Here is a 20,248-nt window from a genome sequence, read left to right on the forward strand (position 1 = left end):
CCCTGAGTATAAGCTCTTGTAAGAGCTTGTTCCTGGTTCCTGTCTCTGCATTTAGGAGAGGTTCACCCACTGGAGCCTGGAGCCTTGTCGTAGGTCTAGGGTGGGTAGGAGACGGCGAGACCTCCACCAAGCTTCGGCGGTTCGTGGGGTCTGCAGCACTTACGGTATCAAGTGGAGTGCTTGGAGTCCTCGGGAAGCACTAGGAGCAGCTATCAACGGAGGTACCCGGTCGGGGTGCTAGGTGTTCTGTTACAGTGACTAATCACTCCCCTGGGAAGTCAGTGACTGCCATATAGGTGCTTGACTCCCACACACACTAGAGTAAATTTCGTAGATTTTCGTAATTTTAGGAGTGTGGGAGGAAACCCATGCAAACACGGTGAGAACATACTGTATTTGTAGCTTATTCATGCTGCAGCAATTTCCCAATTTGTTTTTGCTTGGTACTTCCTATCTTCCCAGAGCCATAACTTTTTTATTTTTCCAATCACATATAGGACTTCTTTCTACGGGTCAGTATGATTACAGTGATACTACAATTGTATAGTTTTCCATGTTTTTTAATACTTAAAAAAATAAAAACTTTGAAAAACTTTCTTTGCATTTTTATATACTGACCCCCATAACTTTTTTTTCCCATACACCTCCCCAACGCCACTAAGCAGGAGGGTACCCGGCCTCCCAGGGACAGGAAACAACGTGGAGAAAAAAAGGTTTAAAAACCTCCTCCCCTTTACCTTGTCCAGTTGTTTCCTGTCCGTTGGGATGAAGTGAAATGCGCTTCTCGGCCTTTTGGCTAAGATCAAGTGTAGTATCTTTTCTTATCAGTGTGCCTTGACTTGCCGGCCCAGGTCCTTGTGGGTACCCCCTGCACTCTGCCTTTGAGCATCGTTGATTAAATTCAGCTTCAGCTCACTGCTGCTATTGGGTGTAGGACTATTCCCCAGGGAATAAGAGTGCTCTGGTCTACGACCTCCTCTTGGCCTGTGGCTTAATAGTCTTGGTGTACGACGTTAGACAGTGCTTACTTGGATCTCGACAGCTGAAGACGACCACTGGAAGATTTTCTCCGACTGCGATCAAGGAGAAGACTTTGCGAAGACTCGATGAGGAACCCCGACGATGAGGACTGAAGAATCCGGCCTGAAGACTCCGGCCTCGGGGGACCCTGATGAGGAAAAGAAGCTCGGCGAAGACCTTCCCCGGAAGAAGCGCCGCCCAGCAAGAAGAAATCTGCATAGCCCCGCCCCACGTGGCAAAAGGGACGCTTTGCGAAGATTTTCCAGGGAGAGGAAGGCAGGAAGAAGAAAGAAGCCATGGCCTCAACCTTCAAGCCTCCCAAGACAAAGAACAAGAAGAATGCTACAGAAGGAAGAAAGGCCAAGGAAGAGGCCCTCCAGGTCCCTTCAGCCTCCACTTCATCGGCTACTGATCCGGCAGCGCCCGTTCCCCCGAAGCAACAGGAAGGCCAGAAGCCCAGCCCCGGCTCCCCACCCTTGGAGCCATGGATGAGGCAGACCGTCGTCCTGAAGCTAAAGGAAGTGGACGAGAGAGCATTGGACATGAGCCAGGATGTGTTTGGCAAGAAGATGGTTCTGGACCAGGGATTCGCCAATCCGGAGGTGACGAGCATCCATTCCCTCTCCGCTGGGATGTTCTGGATCATCTTTGCCTCCGTGGCCATCTGCAAGAGGTACTGGGAGATGGTGAAAGCAGCACAACCGGACTCCCCTTTCCGACGCTTCGTGGGCAGCTGCCCAGTCCAGAGAGAAGAAAGGAGAGTGACCGTCGCCATGCGGAACCCACACATCCCAGGCAAGGATATCGTCACCTACCTGAAGCGTTTCTGCACCGTGGTGAGGGACCCCACCCACATCTTGGACGGAAACGGCTTTTGGACAGGCAAATGGTCAGTCATCGTCCGCCTGAACAGGGACCCCACAGACCCGGATGGCGTGCCATACCTGCCCCCGACCTTCTCATTGGGCAACTCTTAAGCGCTCATCTATTACTCTGACATGCCGCAGACCTGCAGGAAGTGTGGCAAGAAGGGGCACAGGCTGAGCGACTGCAAGGAGGCGGCGTGCTGGATCTGTCGTGTGGCAGGGCATGGGACTGCCCTAAGAAGACGGCATGCAACCTGTGCGGACTGGCTTCACACATCTACAAGGACTGCCCAGAAAGAGAACGCACCTGGACAGCGGTCGCAGCCAGAGCGCCGGCCAGCGGGAACCCCACCACAGCTGCACCTCCGGCAGCAACAAGACCCAAAGTGAAGGAGTCCAAAAAGAAGGAGGGTAAGCAGACACCTGCCCTAGGCCATGCCCCTGCCCCTCTCTCGACGCCCCTCCCGCCCCGTCGTCACCACCACTGTGGATTCCCATATCCAACTACCCATTACCTCAGTGGCACCTTTCGCCGCCCCCAGCCCAACCCACCCCATCGCCACCACTGCAGCAGCATTAACCCCTCCTCCAGCTGCTGCAGCCCTCTCTATGGAGGAATTTCCCCCTCTTGAATCCGCAGGTGTCAGCCAAAGAAAGGGGAAAAGAAAGGTGAGGGACAGCCCAGCCGCTGACCACTCCAAGAAAAAGATGGTCGAGGCAGTGGAAATCCCCCTGCCTGACAAGAAGAAGCAGAAGAAATGGAGCAGCAGGTGGAAGACCCGGTAGCCACCAACGAGGCCCCCGAACACCTCCACACCACAGAGAGCTTCGACGAGACGAATGTGGAGGTAACAGTGGCCAGCGGTTAAACCACAGAGCCGCAAGAACTCCCTCAGAAATCCGAAGCCCTCGACAAGATCGCAGAACAGTGTCGGCTGTTGGAGAGGTCACTCACAGACAGCGGGCAAGATGAAGAGAAGCCGCCGGACATCCGGAGTGGTAACTAAGATGTATAGTTTCTGCTAACCTCTTTCTTTCTCTTACATGATGGCAAATTTTAACCTTTTTTCCATCAATGTTAGGAGCATCCGGGACAGGTTCAGACATCAGACGGTACTAACCTTTCTTACTTCACAGGTCCGGCGTGTTTATGTTGCAGGAGTGTACTTTGCCCCCCTCTAGGTCATACAACCATCTGGCCAGGGAGTGGTCCCACAGCCCCTCCTACTGGTCCGGTGGAGGCGACTGTAAGTCGGCCGGGGTTGCCATCCTCCTCAGGGGAAACGCGTTCACACTTGACTCCATCCAGGAGTTCGTCTGCGGCAGACTTCTTGTCGTAGACGGCTCCTGGGCAGGAGAGCCGGTTAGGCTCATCCACGTGTACGCCTTCCCCTGACAAGGGTGAGCGACTGGAGCTCTTCCAGGCCTCCGACTGCAACTCGCTACCACTAGGACTAGAGATGGCCGGGGATTTCAACTGCCCGATCGAGGAGGATGGACGCAGCTCCGGGACTTAAAGCAAGCTTGACGTCACTTCCAAACTGCTCATTGAGATGGTGACCGAAGCGTCCCTGCAGGACGTTGTGGGCTCCATGGGGAAAGGTTCCATTAATTATACATGGAGCCGACCCAATGGCTCACTCCATTCTCAGATCGACTTTGTGTTTACCTCTCGGGCAGTCAGGCGGTGTAGGCACTCTATGGTCGCTTGCTTCTTCTCTGACCACAGGGTCATTCAGGTCCAGTGCACCCTAGGCACCGGGTTTCCCCCCGGCCGCGGGTCCTGGAAACTGAACTGCACCCTGCAAATCGCGAGGACGTGCTTGCGGAACTTAGTGAGGTCTACATAGCCTAGCGGAATGACAAATGCTTGTTTAAACAGACTAGTGACTGGTGGGAGTATGTTAAAGTCCAGTTTCGTTGTTTCTTTCAGGCCAAGCAACAACATCAGGCGTGTGAGAAGAAGAGGGCCTTTAGAGCGCTGCAGCGTGAGTTGCGGTCTCTGCAAGACCTTCACCAGTGCGGCTGGAACGTTAGAGATGAGCTGGAGGAGGCCAAAAAGAGCCTGAAAAGGCACTTTGAGGAGGAATCCAGGCGAATCGTCTTCCGTTCCAAAGTGGAAACCTGGAGAAGGTTGAGAAGTGTAACTCGTTCTTTTTCAGGAAACTCCACGCCGGCCACACGCCCCTGAACGAACTTCGAGACAAAGACGGCAACATGCATTCAGGGAAGGAGGAAGTAATGGGAGTCGTCACAGACTACTACAGCAACCACCTTGACTACTACAGCAACCACCTTGACCCTGCAGGTACGGAGGGAATGGATGACCCTCTGACGGTGGGGGAGGTGCTCTCTGCCACTAGATCCTGTAGGTCCGGCAGGACCCCGGGCAGTGACGGCCTCCCAGCGGAGCTCTATGTAGCGCTGGGGGATCTGATCTGTCTGGACCTGCTGATGGAGGAGATGGTGGTGGAGGGTAGGATGCCCCCATCGTTGAGGGAAGGAATGATCACGATCCTGTATAAGCGGAAGGGGGAGATATGTGACTTGAAAAAACTGGCATCCCATCTCTCTCCTGAACGTGGACTACAAGATCCTCGCAAAGGTGCTAGCCAACCGGCTGAAGGTCGTCATCCGCAGAATAGTCCACCCGGATCAGACCTGCGGCATTCCTGGCCACAGGATCGCAGACAGCCTCGCTCTCATGAGAGCAGTGGCGTCGCCAGGGGGGGGCCACGGCCCCCCCTACATCACGCTGTGCCCCCCCAACTAAGATGCTTCCCCCAACTGAGCGGCTGAAGCCGGACACAACAGGGAGATGAGCGCTTCCATTGCGCTCATTTCCATAGTCATCTGCCTGTTCTGCGGGCAGGGGAGGGAGAGGCGTGTCCCTTCACCTTTCTCTGATAACTGGCAGCCTATCAGAGGCCGGCGCAGGCGGCGCAGTGACATCATCGCGCCGCCTGAGCCATACAGCGCAGGACACAGGCCGGATGAGACCTGCATCGCATCGCTGACATGGAGGTAAGTATAAGTGTTATTTAGATTTTTTTACAATAGTTTTACAGGCACATTAGGGGGCTCTTGTTACTGGCACATTGGGGGGGGGGCTTATTACAGGCACATTAGGGGAGCTCTTGTTACTGGCACATTGGGGGGGCGTATCACTGGCACATGATGGGGGGCTTATTACTGGCACATGATGGGGGCTTATTACTGGCACATGATGGGGGGCTTATTACTGGCACATGCTGGGGGGCTTTTTACTGGTACATGATGGAGGGCTTATTACTGTCACATGATGGGGGGCTTATTACTGGCACATGATGGGGGGCTTATTACTGGCACATGATGGGGGCTTATTACTGTCTCATGATGGGGGGCTTATTACTGGCACATGATGGGGGGCTTATTACTGGCACATGATGGGGGGCTTATTACTGGAACATGATGGGGGGCTTATTACTGGCACATGATGGGGGGCTTATTACTGGCACATGATGGGGGGCTTATTACTGGCACATGATGGGGGCTTATTACTGGCACATGATGGGGGGCTTATTACTGGCACATGATGGGGGGCTTATTACTGGCACATGATGGGGAACTTGTTACTGGCACATGAATGGGGGGCTTATTACTGGCACATGATGGGGGGCTTATTACTGGCACATGATGGGGGGCTTATTACTGGCACATGATGGGGGGCTTATTACTGGCACATGATGGGGGGCTTATTACTGGCACATGATGGGGGCTTATTACTGGCACATGATGGGGGCTTATTACTGGCACATGATGGGGGGGCTCTTATTACTGGCACATGATGGGGGGGGCTCTTATTACTGGCACATGATGGGGGGCTTATTACTGGCACATGATGGGGGCTTATTACTGGCACATGATGGGGGGCTTGTTACTGGCACATGATGGGGGGCTTGTTACTGGCACATGATGGGGGGCTTATTACTGGCTCATGATAAGGGGGCTTATTACTGGCACATGATGGGGGGCTTATTACTGGCACATGATGGGGGCTTATTACTGGCACATAGTAACATAGTAACATAGTACATAAGGCCGAAAAAAGACATTTGTCCATCCAGTTCGGCCTGTTATCCTGCAAGTTGATCCAGAGGAAGGCAAAAAAACCCTGTGAGGTAAAAGCCAATTTTCCTCACTTTAGGGGAATAAAAAATTCCTTCCCGACTCCAATCAGGCAATCAGAATAACTCGCTGGATCAACGACCCCTCTCTAGTAGCTATAGCCTGTAATATTATTACGCTCTAGAAACACATCCAGGCCCCTCTTGAATTCCTTTATTGTACTCACCATCACCACCTCCTCAGGCAGAGAGTTCCATAGTCTCACATGATGGGGGGCTTATTACTGGCACATGATGGGGGGCTTATTACTGGCACATGATGGGGGCTTATTCCTGGCACATGATGGGGGGCTTATTACTGGCACATGATGGGGGGCTTTTGTTACTGGCACATGATGGGGGCTCTTGTTCCTGGAACATTTGGGGGCTCTTATTACTGGCACGTGATGGGGGGCTGGGCTCTTATTACTAGCATGTTATTGGGGGCGCTTATTACTGGCACATTATTGGTGGGCACTATAGGGGCATCTATTGAGGCCACAAAGAAGGGGTATTTTATATGGGGGCTCTGTACAGTAGCATTTTATACTGGGACACATTATGGTGGGTACTATGGGGAAGGGGCGAGAGGAGTACTATGGAGTCATCTACAGGTGGCACTAAGAAGGGGAATTTTATACTTGCAAATTATCGGGGACACTGAGGGCATCTACTGGGGCATGATATATGGGGCATTTTATACTGGTACATTATGGGGGGCACTAGGAGGAAGGTGGGAGATGAGCACTATGGGGGCATTTACTGGGGGCACTATAAAGGGGTATTTTGTACTGGCACATTATGGGGACATTAGCTCAACTGGAGGCATTACAAGGGGGTATTTTTTGCATTGTCACATTATAAGGAGAATTATTTCTACTGGGGGGGGGGGGGGCATTATGGTGGGCTTTATTACTCCCCCATGGTATGAGCTCCCTAGTAGCAGCACGAGTGGCGGGGAGGGAGATCTGTGGATGACAGTGTTATAGGGAGGGGGATCTGTGGTTGACACTGTTATAGGGAGGGGGATCTGTGGATGACACTGTTATAGAGAGGGGGATCTGTGGATGACACTGTTATAGGGAGGGGGATCTGTGGATGACACTGTTTTAGGGAGGGGGATCTGTGGCTGCCACTGTTATAGGGAGAGTGATCTGTGGATGACACTGTTATAGGGAGGGGGATCTGTGGATGACACTGTTATAGGGAGGGGGATCTGTGGATGACACTGTTACAGGAAGGGGGATCTGTGGATGACACTGTTATAGGGAGGGGGATCTGTGGATGACACTGTTATAGGGAGGGGGATCTGTGGATGACACTGTTATAGCAAGGGGGATCTGTGGATGACACTGTTATGGAGGGGGAAATGGGGATGACACTGTCATTGGGTGGATCTGTGGGTGACACATATAGCATAAGATGCTATATACGGTATGTGTTATCCACAGATCCCCCCCATAGCAGTGTCATCCACAGATCCCCCTCCCTATAAAAGTGTCATCCACAGATCCCCCTCCATAACAGTGTCATCCACAGATCCCCCCCCCATAGTAGTGTCATCCACAGATCCCCCTCCCCATAAAAGTGTCATCCACAGGCAACTAGGACATGTTGAAATCTGAGTGATTGTTTTTTTTAAAAACCACAGACAGCAGGACTATTCTTCCCTGTTGTGGTTTTAGGTATTGGGTAAAGTATCACAGCATTTCTAAGCATAGTTGTGTAAATGTTTCCCCCAACATTTGAAAGATAGAGACGCCACTGCATGAGAGACACGGTACAATATATCAAAGACCGCCGTGTACATGCGGGCCTGGTCAGCCTTGACCAGGAGAAGGCCTTTGACCGAGTGTCTCATGAATTCATGGGCAGGGCTTTGCGCAAGCTGGGTCTAAGCAGGAGGTTCTGTTCGTTTGTTGACCTGATGTATCTTGACATTTGCAGCACGGTGTTGGTGAATGGCTGGAAGACTGACCCCTTTTCAGTCCGCTCCGGGGTCAGACAAGGCTGCCCTCTTTCACCTCTCCTTTTTGTTTGTGTTATAGAATCCTTTGCGGAGACTGTCCGGCAGAATGGAGAGATCAGAGGGATCACAGCACCACGACCTGGACACTACGAGGTCAAGTGCTCACTGTACATGGACGACGTGACCGTCTTCTGCGCTGACCAGCATTCGGTGACTGCACACGTCCAGACCTGCGAGGAGTTCAGACAAGCTTCAGGGGCCAAAGTCAACTGCGGCAAGTCAGAAGCCATGCTCTTCGGGGATTGGCAACTGGCTTCTTCTGCCCCCTTCCCATTTACCATCAAATCGGGCTTCATCAAAATTCTGGGAGTCTGGTTTGGGAAGGAAGGTGCAGCCCTCAAGTCTTGGGAAGAACGCTTGGCCAAAGTCAATCAAAGAATCGGACTGTGGAGTCTCAGACCCCTCACGATTGAAGGCAAAGCACTCGTCCTGCGTAATGAAGTTTTACCTGTGCTCCAATACACCGCACAGGCATGGCCCCCTCTTGCCACTGTTTCCAGGGCCATCACCAGGACAGTGTTCAGCTTCATCTGGGGATCTAAGATGGACAGAGTGAAGCGAGCCATCATGTACAAAGAGCCCTGCAAGGGCGGAAAGGACATACCGGACCTGCCCACTTTACTGCGGATCGCCTTTGTTTGTGACAGCGTTCGTCGGACTCTGAGAACAGCCAACAGCTCTGCGGGCTATGTCTCGCTTTTTCCTCCTGCCCCTCTGGAGGGTCCTGGGCTGGGACAAGTGGGACAGCTCCATCCCTTACAACTGGCATCCCTGGTTCTACGGAGATGTTGTCAGGTTTGTGAGGGAACATCAGCTGGAGGGCCTCAAGCCCGACAAGCCCAAAAAACTATCCACAAACTCATCAGAGCAAAGGATGTGGTCGAGTCAATTCCAGGGATCCATGACGACACCGTAGAGACAGTTTGGACTAATGTGTCGTCAGACAGGTTAAACAACGGGCATAAGAACTTGTCATGGATGGCCATACAGTGAGGACTGCCAATTCGGTCATTCATGCACACCCGCAACCTGTGCAAAACCCAGTACTGCCCCAGGTGCCCCTTCGTGGAGGAAAGATCGTACCACCTGTTTTGGGAGTGCCGCTTAGCGCAGGGCCTGTTGGATGCCCTGGAACATGAACTCAAAGAATCTGTGCCCAGGAACAGCCTGCAATACACTTCGGTGCTGTACGGACTATTTCCTGGGACTCGTACTGTTGGAGCCATCCAGGAGGCCTGGCGTCTTATGAACTGCTTTAAGGACGCTATTTGGTTTGCTAGGAATCGGCTCATTCTCAGGAGGGAGAACAAGTCCGTCCTGGACTGCCGCAGACTTATCCACAGTCTTCTGCGGGATTACAACATCTTGGACGTCGACAATGAAGAAGAGGACTAAACCCCTCTACTTCACCCTCTCCCCCCGTTTGTTTCTGTCTTCTCAATAAAGCTGAGGGCACGTGGTTTCCCCTCCCTACCCCCTCCTTCCCTCATCACTGTCTAAATGCTTTGTTGGAAGGTTTTTGTGATTGAATAGGTATGCTAGTGTATCATTCATTGCGATGTATAGCGTAGGTTAGCCTGTGCGTTACATAACAATGCCATGCTCGCAAAGACGACTGTAAGTAATTTAAGTGCTGACTCGTGGCCTGTGCTGCGTCACAGTACTAAAGTATGTATGTATGATGATTGATTGTAATAAAGGTGTTCCAATCAAAAAGGGGTTCCCTCCTGCTTAAAGATTCGCTCAGCCTTGGTGTAAGTTGCCCTGATTGAGTCAAAAGGGCTGATGCAGGGTGACTATCTCCAGGACAAGAGATGGGTCCTTCCATCTGCCTAGGCATAAGTCCTGCGGTGGCAGGCTGCCCCAGGTGTCTATGCGCCTTCCGTTAAGGTGTCTGGGAGCGTGGGCCGGAGTCTCGTGATACTGGGTCACGTGGGGGCATGCATTGATGCGGCCGCACCCCACGTGACCCGGAAGTTCGGGTTAAAATGCCGGCTCATTACGGGGAATGGCATTCCTCATCGGAGCTCATCGCTGGACAGAAACAGCCATGTCCCTTCCTGCAGAGAAATCATCAAATGCTCCCAAGACCCTCAGCCCGGTAAGCCTCCTTCTGGGTGAAAAGTTTTTTTATGCACCACTTGTTATTCACTCATTATCCCAATTACAATGAGCAGATAAAAGGTCCAGAGTTAATTTCAAGTGTGCTATTTGCATTTGGAATCTGTTGCTGTGAACTCTCAAGATGAGATCCAAAGAGCTGTCACTATCAGTGAAGCAAGCCATTATTAGGCTGAAAAAAAAAAACAAATCCATCAGAGCGATAGCAAAAACATTAGGCGTGGCCAAAACAACTGTTTGGAACATTCTTAAAAAGAAGGAACACTCCGATGAGCTCAGCAACACCAAAAGACCCTGGAGACCATGGAAAACAACTGTGGAGGATGACCGAAGAATTCTTTCCCTGGTGAAGAAAACACCCTTCACAACAGTTGGCCAGATCAAGAACACTCTTCAGGAGGTAGGTGTATGTGTGTCAAAGTCAACAATCAAGAGAAGACTTCACCAGAGTGAATACAGAGGGTTCACCATAAGATGTAAACCATTGGTGAGCCTCAAAAACAGGAAGGCCAGATTAGAGGTTGCCAAACGACATCTAAAAAAGCCTTCACAGTTCTGGAACAACATCCTATGGACAGATGAGACCAAGATCAACTTGTTCCAGAGTGATGGGAAGAGAAGAGTATGGAGAAAAAAAGGCACTGCTCATGATCCCAAGCATACCACCTCATTAGTGAAGCATGGTGGTGGTAGTGTCATGGCGTGGGCATGTATGGCTGCCAATGGAACTGGTTCTCTTGTATTTATTGATGATATGACTGCTGGCAAAAGCAGCAGGATGAATTCTGAAGTGTTTCGGGCAATTATCTGCTCATATTCAGCCAAATGCTTCAGAACTCATTGGACGGCGCTTCACAGTGCAGATAGACAATGACCCAAAGCATACTGCAAAAGCAATCAAAGAGTTTTTTAAGGGAAAGAAGTGGAATGTTATGCAATGGCCAAGTCAATCACCTGACCTGAATCCGATTGAGTATGCATTTCACTTGCTGAAGACAAAACTGAAGGGAAAATGCCCCAAGAACAAGCAGGAACTGAAGACAGTTGCAGTAGAGGCATGGCAGAGCATCACCAGGGATGAAACCCAGTGTAATTGACTGCAAAGGATTTGGAACCAAGTATTAAAAAGTGAAAGTTTGATTTATGATTATTATTATGTCCCATTACTTTTGGTCCCTTAACAAGTGGGAGGCACATATGCAAACTGTTGTAATTCCTACACCGTTCACCTGATTTGGATGTAAATATCCTCAAATTAAAGTTGACAGTCTGCAGTTAAATCCCACCTTGTTTGTTTCATTTCAAATCCATTGTGGTGGTGTATAGAGCCAAAAATGTTAGAAGCTAGAAGAACATTTAGTTTCAGGAGCACCCAGAGAGGATATTTTATCCTCCCTGCCAGTTCTAAAACAGGCTACAAATTTTCTATTAGATACTTCGGCGGATTTAGTAAAACTCTGTCAGATCTGCAGCCCTTTCAAATTCCGCCAGAAGATCTATTTGGTTGAGATTGTGGTCAGCAGGGCTGTGGAGTCGGTAGATAAATGTTCCGACTCCGACTCCTCAGTTTTATGTACTTCCGACTCCGACTCCTCTGTATTAATATGCGAATGTATTTTATACATTCCTTGAGGGAAAGAAACGCAACCTACCACAGGACTACTGGCTGGGAAGCCAACAGTCTACTGTATTGCACAGTTTAAGCAAAAGACAAACACAATGAAAACAAAGGAGGATCCAGGAAGGGGCATTTATTCTAAAACATGATTTTCCTAGGAGAATCCCATAGTCATGTTTAAAGTTTAAGCTAACAATCGGAGTTTACAAGTTTTTATAGCCTTAGCTAAATGACAGCAGTTTTTTCAATGGTTTACAGCTTCAGTCTTAAACTATTGGCCCTCCATTCCCTTCACTTATACAAGTGTCTCACTCTCTAGTCCTGCAAAAAACATATTTATTTAATCCCTTATCAGTGAGAGGCTAGGTTACACATGGACACTGCGTTCCCTGTAACAGCGGAACACAACACTATGGAAAGTATAAGTATTGCAGCTCCTAATTGTGCGTTGCGTGCCATATAGTGAAGCACATGAAAAGCATGCTTCTTCACGGTCACTTAACGTGTTCGTTTTGCGGTTACGTGAGGCACTGCATGCATTGGTCTTTATTCTTACAGTAGAGAAGTCATTAATTATAACTTTTTGTGAATTGGGACATTTAAACTTGCTTTTTTTTTTTTTATTCCAATCTAAATTTAGTAGGAGTCGGAGTCGGTGCATTGTTTGCCGACTCCGACTCCAGGTACCCAAAATTTCCCCCGACTCCGACTCCTCGACTTCGACTCCACAGCCCTGGTGGTCAGGGGACAATACTTCTAAAAGCAAACTGTGTAGTATTCCCTGAGAAGGCAACAGACTCTTTGGGTCAGTACTAGATGATATTTTAGATAACGCATCTGTGTCGAAAGCACCTTCGTCACTGGGAGTTGGAGAGGCCTGCTTGCCAGCCTCTCGCCCTGTGACTATGGCCCCTGGGACACTATTTGGGCATATTGGATTTTAAAGGCACTGCTTCTGCCCCTTGGACTTTTAACTGGAACAGATTCAGAAATGTGGCGGAGGCCATCTTAAATTGTCCAGCAGAGTTTTGCCGTCAAGTGTATGGAACTATTTTGGGCGTGGGACCATGTGCAGGGTGGGGCAAAAATAAGACTTCCAGGAAATTCCTGAACCGATCTGGGTGATTTTTGGATAGGTTGCTCACCTAGATCGAGGCTACCAGGCGATGTGACTTTTTTGGGGATATGTGGTGTTTTCTGTGGTTGGGGAAAAAATTTGTGTTTTCTACCTGTGAGAGATTAAGTTAATTGTATTTGTTGATTGCGTCACAGACAATGCCCACTGTATTAAATTTGTATCACAGGCGGGGGGGGAAGGGGTTGTGTACATTAGCTAGGAGTGTCTAACTATACAATCTGTGTTGATTGGCTGTTGTGACTTTGTGTCCTGTGCTCCACAAGATCTATGTGGGTGGTAGCCTTGTGGGGAAAACTGTATATGAGAAATGCCTTTGTGTTCATTAAATAGTCCTGCTTTACCCCTTCATGAAGTCTTGGCTCATGTTTGGGGGATGGGATAACTACACTCTTGGGGATTGCTATATCACAATACTCCCCTGAGTATAAGCTCTTGTAAGAGCTTGTTCCTGGTTCCTGCTCTCTGGATTTAGGAGAGGTTCACCCACTGAAAGCTGAAGCCCGGTCTTTGGTCCAGCGTGGGTGTAGGACGGCGAGACCCCAACCAAGCTGCGGCGGTTCGTGGGGTCTGTGGTGGTTATGGTGTCCGGTGGAGTGATTGGAGCCCTCGGGAAGCGCTAGGAGCATCCGTCAGCGGAAGGTGCCCAGTCGGGGTGCCAGGCGTTCCGTTACAGCATCTGATAGATAGAAAGAAAGGATTCCCAGCAGAGTCTAGGTTTTTCCACCAACGCCGATCCTTTTGTAACCAAAGGAAGGGTAGGCCGGATCAGAAAAAGAAGGAGAGTTCAGTCTCCTGGCAGCCCACAAAAGGCAGAGGCAGGAGTTTCCTGTTTAACCAGGAGAAGTCTTCAAAACAGCCCAGTCAATGACGCAAGGGACCCGGTGGGGGGAAGGTAAAGAAAATTTGTTTCTGCCTGGGAAAATATTTCAAAATCCCCCTGGAATCTAGATTTAATTAATCATGGCTGCAGGCTAGAATTCTCTCTCCCCCTCCCCCCCTCCAGAAAGGTTCCTGCTAAACAAAAAACTAAAGGAAGAAAGACAATATCTTCTAGAGTCACAGATTCTGACATTACTAGAAAAAGAAGTCATTGTTCCAGTACCACTAGACCAGAGAGGGAAAGGATTTTACTCCACAATTTTCCTAATAAAAAACAAAATGGTACATTCAGAGCCATAATAAACCTGAAGGGTCTCAACAAACATATTACTTACAAAAAATTCAAGATGGAGACGGTCAGGTCAATAATCAACCTACTACCCCAGGACTGTTATATGGTAATGTTAGACTTGGCGGACGCTTATTACCATGTCCCCATACACAAAGATCATCAGAAGTATCTATGTTTTGCAGTCTACATGGAAAATTGCCTGGTTCACTTACAATTTCAAGCCCTCCCTTTCGGTCTGCCATCCGCTCCCAGAGTTTTTACAAAGCTCATGGCGGAGGTTTCAGGATTTCTTCATCAAAAAGAGATCCTATTAATTCCATATCTGGATGCTTTTCTTATTGCAGCCTATTCTCCGGAAATTCTACTCAAAAATTTACAAATAGTCAGAGACGTCCTTCAGTCCCTAGGTTGGAAAGTAAATCTAGAGAAGTTCGATTGGCCCCCTAGCAACAGGAAGATCTTCCTAGAAATTCTTCTGCACTCTCATCTTATGAAGTATTTTCTTCTGGATAAGAAGATACAGGACATAATATCAAGGATATCAACTTTTCGGTCACATCTGAAAGTGTCCTTCAGGGACATAATGATAGTTCTGGACCTAATGACCACAACCATCCCTGCAGTCAGGTAGGCTCAGTTTCGGGGAAGAGTTTGCAGGATTTTCTCTTAACTGCCTGGAACAAGAGCCAATTCTCACTGAACAACAGAGTATCTTTTCCTACTCTGATGAGGAGTTCTCTACAGTGGTGGTTAGATCCAGACAATCTGAACCAGGGAGTGCAATGGAGATCAGCAGATCCAATGATCATAACAACAGACAATAGCGAGTCAGGCTGGGGGCCCCATTTTGGGGATCAGCTAGTCCAGGGAGTCTGGAATCCGCATCTCCTCCCGCTATCCTCAAACTCAAAGGAACTTTTAGCGGTTCTTCTAGCCCTGAGAGCCTTTCTTCCAATTATCCATTGGAGGGACGCAAAAATTCTGTCAAACAATGGGACCACAGTAGCCTATATAAACAAGCAGGGGGGCACAAGGAGCTGAAATCTGTGTCAGACGGCATTCCAGCTATTTTCATGGGCCCAAAAACCCATAAATTCAATCTCAGCGGTTTATCTAAAAGGAAAAGAGAATACCCTGGCATATTTCCTAAGCAGAAGAAGTCTAAAGTCGGGGCGTGGCCTGAGAGCGCATGGAGTAGGACGCACCGCTCACAGCTCCTGCCGGCATCCTGAACATTAGTGTGGTAGCAACGTTTATTTCGATTATTTTTTCTTACCTGGTGGGTGAGAGGAGACCGGAGAGTGCGGGGGTGATTTTGAGAGCTCTGACATGCCGCGAAAATCCAGCAAGGGGCCGCGATACGACAGGCCGGAGGTGAGCCAGCATGGCACCGAAGAGGAAGAGGGGCCGGCCTTACAGTCCAAACTGAGTCAGAGTGCGGCCGCAAAGTTAAGCAAGTTTGCCCGCACTGATAGCGGTGTGAGAGACTGGGCAGAGGAGAAGGAGACAGACGTGCATAATTCTTCTGAACAAGAGGACGGATCCCTTGATGGGGAGGCCCTGGATGCGGCGGAGTGGCCGCTATTGACCCCTGCACGTCCAGCTAGAAGCGCGGTAGGCCCCAAAGATGCGGCTAATGAAGAGCCCACGTTAAAAGATATTATGGCTGCTGTGGCCAGCTGTAACAGTACCCTGAAGGTGCTCTCTGTACAAGTTGGTAGCCTGAGGTCAGACGTGTCTATAATTAGGCACGACCTACACAAGATATCTGAGCGCACCTCTGAATTGGAGAAGAGGGTGTCTACTATAGAAGATGATGTTCGGCCTCTGCAAATGGCGGCAAAAACAACTGCTAAGGACATAGCTGCTTTATATGCTAAAACAGACGATCTGGAGAACAGGTCCAGAAGGAACAACCTGCGGATTGTGGGAATGCCAGAAAAGACGGAGGGGGATAACGCTACAGAGTTTGTGGAGAAATGGTTGCATCAGCTATTTCATGAGAAAGGTCTATCTTCCCTATATGCGGTGGAGCGGGCACACAGAGTCCCCATGCGGCCGCTTCCGCCAGGCAGACCGCCTCGTCCTATACTGGCGAAGATCCTGCATTTTAAGGACCGAGACACTATCCTGCGGCAATCAAGGGACAATGAGGAGATGGTCCTGAATGGGGTGAAAGTGTCCATATTTCCGGATTATTCCAATGAAGTGCAGCGGAGGAGAAGCAGATTTATGGACATAAAGAAAAGGCTGAGAAGTCTACAAGTTCAATATGCTATGTTGTTTCCTGCTAAACTGCGTGTGGTGGCATTGGGATCCACCAGATTTTTTGAAGATCCGGAGGAGGCGGCGCAGTGGCTGGACGTCCACGAGCGACAATTGAGAAGTGGGGCCCTGAACACTTGAAGGAGGCTAAGATATAGTTTCTTATGTTCAATTTTTATTTGCATTTGCACTCTAAGGTTGCTATAAAGGTTGCACCAGTTAAGAAGTGTATTATGTAATGCTATCACAAGGTTGATCCTGTGGAGGGAGTAGGTTGCTGAGAGTAAAAATGTATTTCTCAGATGTGCGGAGGATTCTCTACCTGAGGGATGTTGTTATAATCTGTTATGATTATTATATGTTGGGGGGTAAGTTGCTCTCAGAGGGCCCGGTTTTAATGTGTGAGGTTGATATCAAAGGGAAAATGTTCCCCAGTTATAGGAATCTGATTGGGAAAGGGGGGGAGGGGGGTGGGAGGTTGGGTAGTGAGTTGGGGGGAAGAGATATGGTCTTGAAATATGAGCTGAGGAAGTTGGAGTGGGATGTGAGGTCCAAGTATGGTCTGAAATTCTACCATGTCACAGGTGATTAGAGTTTTAAGCTGGAATGTGAGAGGAATGGCAGATGCACGAAAGAGACAGTGTGTTTTTCAGTACTTGGGGCGGTTTCAGCCGGCTATATGTTGTCTTCAGGAAACGCATCTGATTGGAGAAAATCTACACTGGATGAGTAAAAATTGGGTGACATATGCGTTACATTCAACTCATTCTTCTCACTCTAGAGGGGTTAGTATGATTGTGCATAGTAGCATCAGGTATGAACATATGCAGGAATGTGTGGATGCGGATGGTAGATATGTGTGTGTTGTGTGTAAGGTGGATGGAATACAGGTGGTGCTGGTGTCTGTGTACGTGCCCCCACCATTTGCATCCCCATTGATAAGGGAGATTATGGACTTTGTGGCGGGCTTCCCTGGGCTGCCGTGGCTATTGGTTGGGGACTTTAATTGCACGCTGAATGACTCCCTAGATAGATGCCGGGTGGAAGGAGCAGGGGGTTCACCGGGGAGTGTGGCTCTCAGAAATATTATGGGGGAAATAGGTGTGCATGATGCATGGAGATTGCGTAACCCTGATAAGCGTGAATTTTCGTGCAGATCTGCCGCGCATCATTCGTTATCGCGTATTGATTTGGCCCTTGTTAATGATATAATGCTGCCACTGGTCAGGGATGTTGTCTATCATCCTCGGTCGTTGTCTGACCATTCTTTGGTGCAGATAGACTTGTGCCTGGGGGTGCTCAGACAGGGACCGAGGCTGTGGAAGTGTAACTCACATTGGCTAAATGTATTGGGTTATCTGTCCGGGATCTCTCTTGAAATTAAGGAATTTTTTGCTATCAATACAGGGACGGCCTCGGTACCGGGTGTTTGGGACGCCATGAAAGCATTCCTGAGGGGAGTCTTGATGAAAGAAATTAACAAGCATAAATCTAGGTCTAGGGAGGCGGATGTTAAGGCGCATGTACTGGTGGCTGAGGCGGAGAGAGAGTTTGGTAGATTTCCCACTTTGATTAATAGCGAGGCGCTGGCGGTAGCTCAGGAGCAGCTGAGGTGTCATTTAGTGCAGGCCGCAGAGAGAAAGAGAAGTTTTTATCGTCAGAGATCCTTTGAAGAAGGTGAGAAGGTGGGTCATCTGTTGTCGGTGGTATCACAGGCTCAGAGAGGCTCCTCTTGTATTCAGGAACTGAGAGATGACAGGCGGAATAGTAGCCAGGACACGAAAGGAATATTAGATATTCTAAAAAGCTTTTATGTATCTCTATATGCTTCCACCGGCTCTAGTTCTGAGGAGGCTCTTAATGAATTTCTAGGGGAGGCACAGTTATCGAGGCTGTCAGAGGAGGATAGAGTAAGGCTGGAAGAGCCGATTTCACTGGAGGAACTGGAGGCTGCGCTTGGGGGTATGGCGAATGGTAAGGCGCCTGGAGCTGATGGCCTCCCAGTGGAGGTGTATAAAAAGCTGCAGGGGATATTACTTCCTGAATTACTTAAGGTGCTTGAGCACTCATTGGAGGCAGGTTCGTTACCACATTCGATGCAGGAAGCTATAATTGTGGTTATACCTAAACCTGGGAAGGATCCTAAAATACCGGACTCCTACAGACCAATTTCGCTCCTCACGGCTGATGTTAAGCTCCTGGCGAAGGTGTTGGCGAACAGGCTGTCCAAAGTAATTCTGACTATAGTACACCCGGACCAGACGGGTTTTATGTCTGGGAAATCGACGGCTATTAATCTCCGTAGGCTGTATGCTAGCTTAAATATTCCGGCGGATAATTGTGGAGACAGGGCCTTACTTGCTCTTGACGCCGCCAAGGCGTTCGATAGTGTGGAATGGAGTTACTTGTGGGGGGTCTTGAAAACTATGGGTTTTGGAGCACGGTTCATTCAGTGGGTAAAGGTCCTATACTCTAGTCCTAAGGTGAGAATTAGAGCTAATGGAGGGTTCTCAGATTGTTTTGCTCTTGCCAGGGGCACCAGACAGGGATGCCCATTGTCGCCCTTATTGTTTGCTCTCGCAATAGAGCCGCTCGCGGCGCATATCCGCTTATCAACAAATATAGAGGGGTTTAGATACGGTGGGCTGCACAATAAAGTGGCTATGTACGCTGATGATACTCTGCTTTTTATGGGCGATACTGGTGCGTCCCTGGATGCGGCCATGGCATTGATTGACAGATTTGGTGGCTTCTCTGGACTTCAGATAAATTGGCAAAAATCCTCTTTGATGCCAATAGATGGGCAGGCCCTGTCAGGCAGACAAGTAGATAGCCTGGTGCCTTGGGTGGATAAATTTAAATATCTGGGACTATATATAACACCGAGACTATCAGATTTTGAAGACCTTAATCTGTCCCCATTGCTGGCTATTTTCAGGCTCAAAGTGAGGTCATGGTGTAGACTCTTTCTTTCGGTGGTAGGTAGAGTTAATCTTTTAAAAATGGTTATGATGCCCCAGTTGCTTTATGTACTGAATAATGCTCCCGTATGGATCCCCCAGGATAGATTCAAGAAAATTCATTCTATATTTAGGGATCTTACTTGGAAATATGGGCAGGCTAGGATTAAACTGGAGACATTGCAATATCCTAAGTCGGAAGGGGGCCTGGCTGTCCCTAATGCATGGATTTATTTTCTGGCTTCCCAGTGTCAGCATTTCAAGGGATGGATTGATTTGCAAGCTCCGGATATGACAGGGCAGATATTGCAGCATTGGTTGGGCAGTCGGGACCTCATGGGCATTCTGGAAGGCTCAGGAATGCATGCTGGGAGAGAAAAAATTCCTCTTATTGAACTTATGAAAAAAGTTTGGGCAAAGGTGAAGCAGCTAAGAGGTGTAGGTGGAATCAGTGTACTTTCCCCTATTGGGAAAAATCATCTGTTGCCCGAATTTTTTGCCATACCAGGACTTAGGAACTGGGAAACTTATGGAGTGACGAGAATTGGCCAATTAATTGAGGACAAGATATGTAAGTCATTTCAAAACCTGCAGCAGGAATTTAATATTCCTAGGGGGTGGTTTTATAAATATCTCCAAATGAGGCATGCCCTTGAGGTCACACTGCGGAAAGGATGTGTGATAGCTCAAATGGAGGTGGTTCATAAGCTTGTTCTTCCGACAGGGGGAGGTAAAAGAGGGCTGATATCACAGTTGTATGCTCTTTTACTGGAAAAATTCCTGGAGGGGTTTCCGCTCTCAAGGATGAAAAAATGGGAGGCTGACGTGGGGGTTATGTCTAAAGATAAGTGGGAAGATATATTGGAAGGGGTCCCCAAAGTGTCCTTGAGCGAACAGGGCAAACTATCCCAGCTA

General features: G+C 49.0%; 1 protein-coding gene and 1 pseudogene across 1 annotated transcript in view; one reads left to right on the forward strand and one right to left on the reverse strand.

Moving 5' to 3' along the window:
- COMT (catechol-O-methyltransferase) overlaps positions 1 to 20,248 on the reverse strand; it is a 150,353-nt gene that overhangs the window by 73,472 nt on the left and 56,633 nt on the right. The window lies entirely within an intron of this gene.
- On the forward strand, positions 777 to 870 carry LOC120992972 (annotated as a pseudogene).

Source organism: Bufo bufo, chromosome 2 (genome assembly GCF_905171765.1).
Source record: "Bufo bufo chromosome 2, aBufBuf1.1, whole genome shotgun sequence".
Lineage (NCBI taxonomy): Eukaryota > Metazoa > Chordata > Amphibia > Anura > Bufonidae > Bufo > Bufo bufo.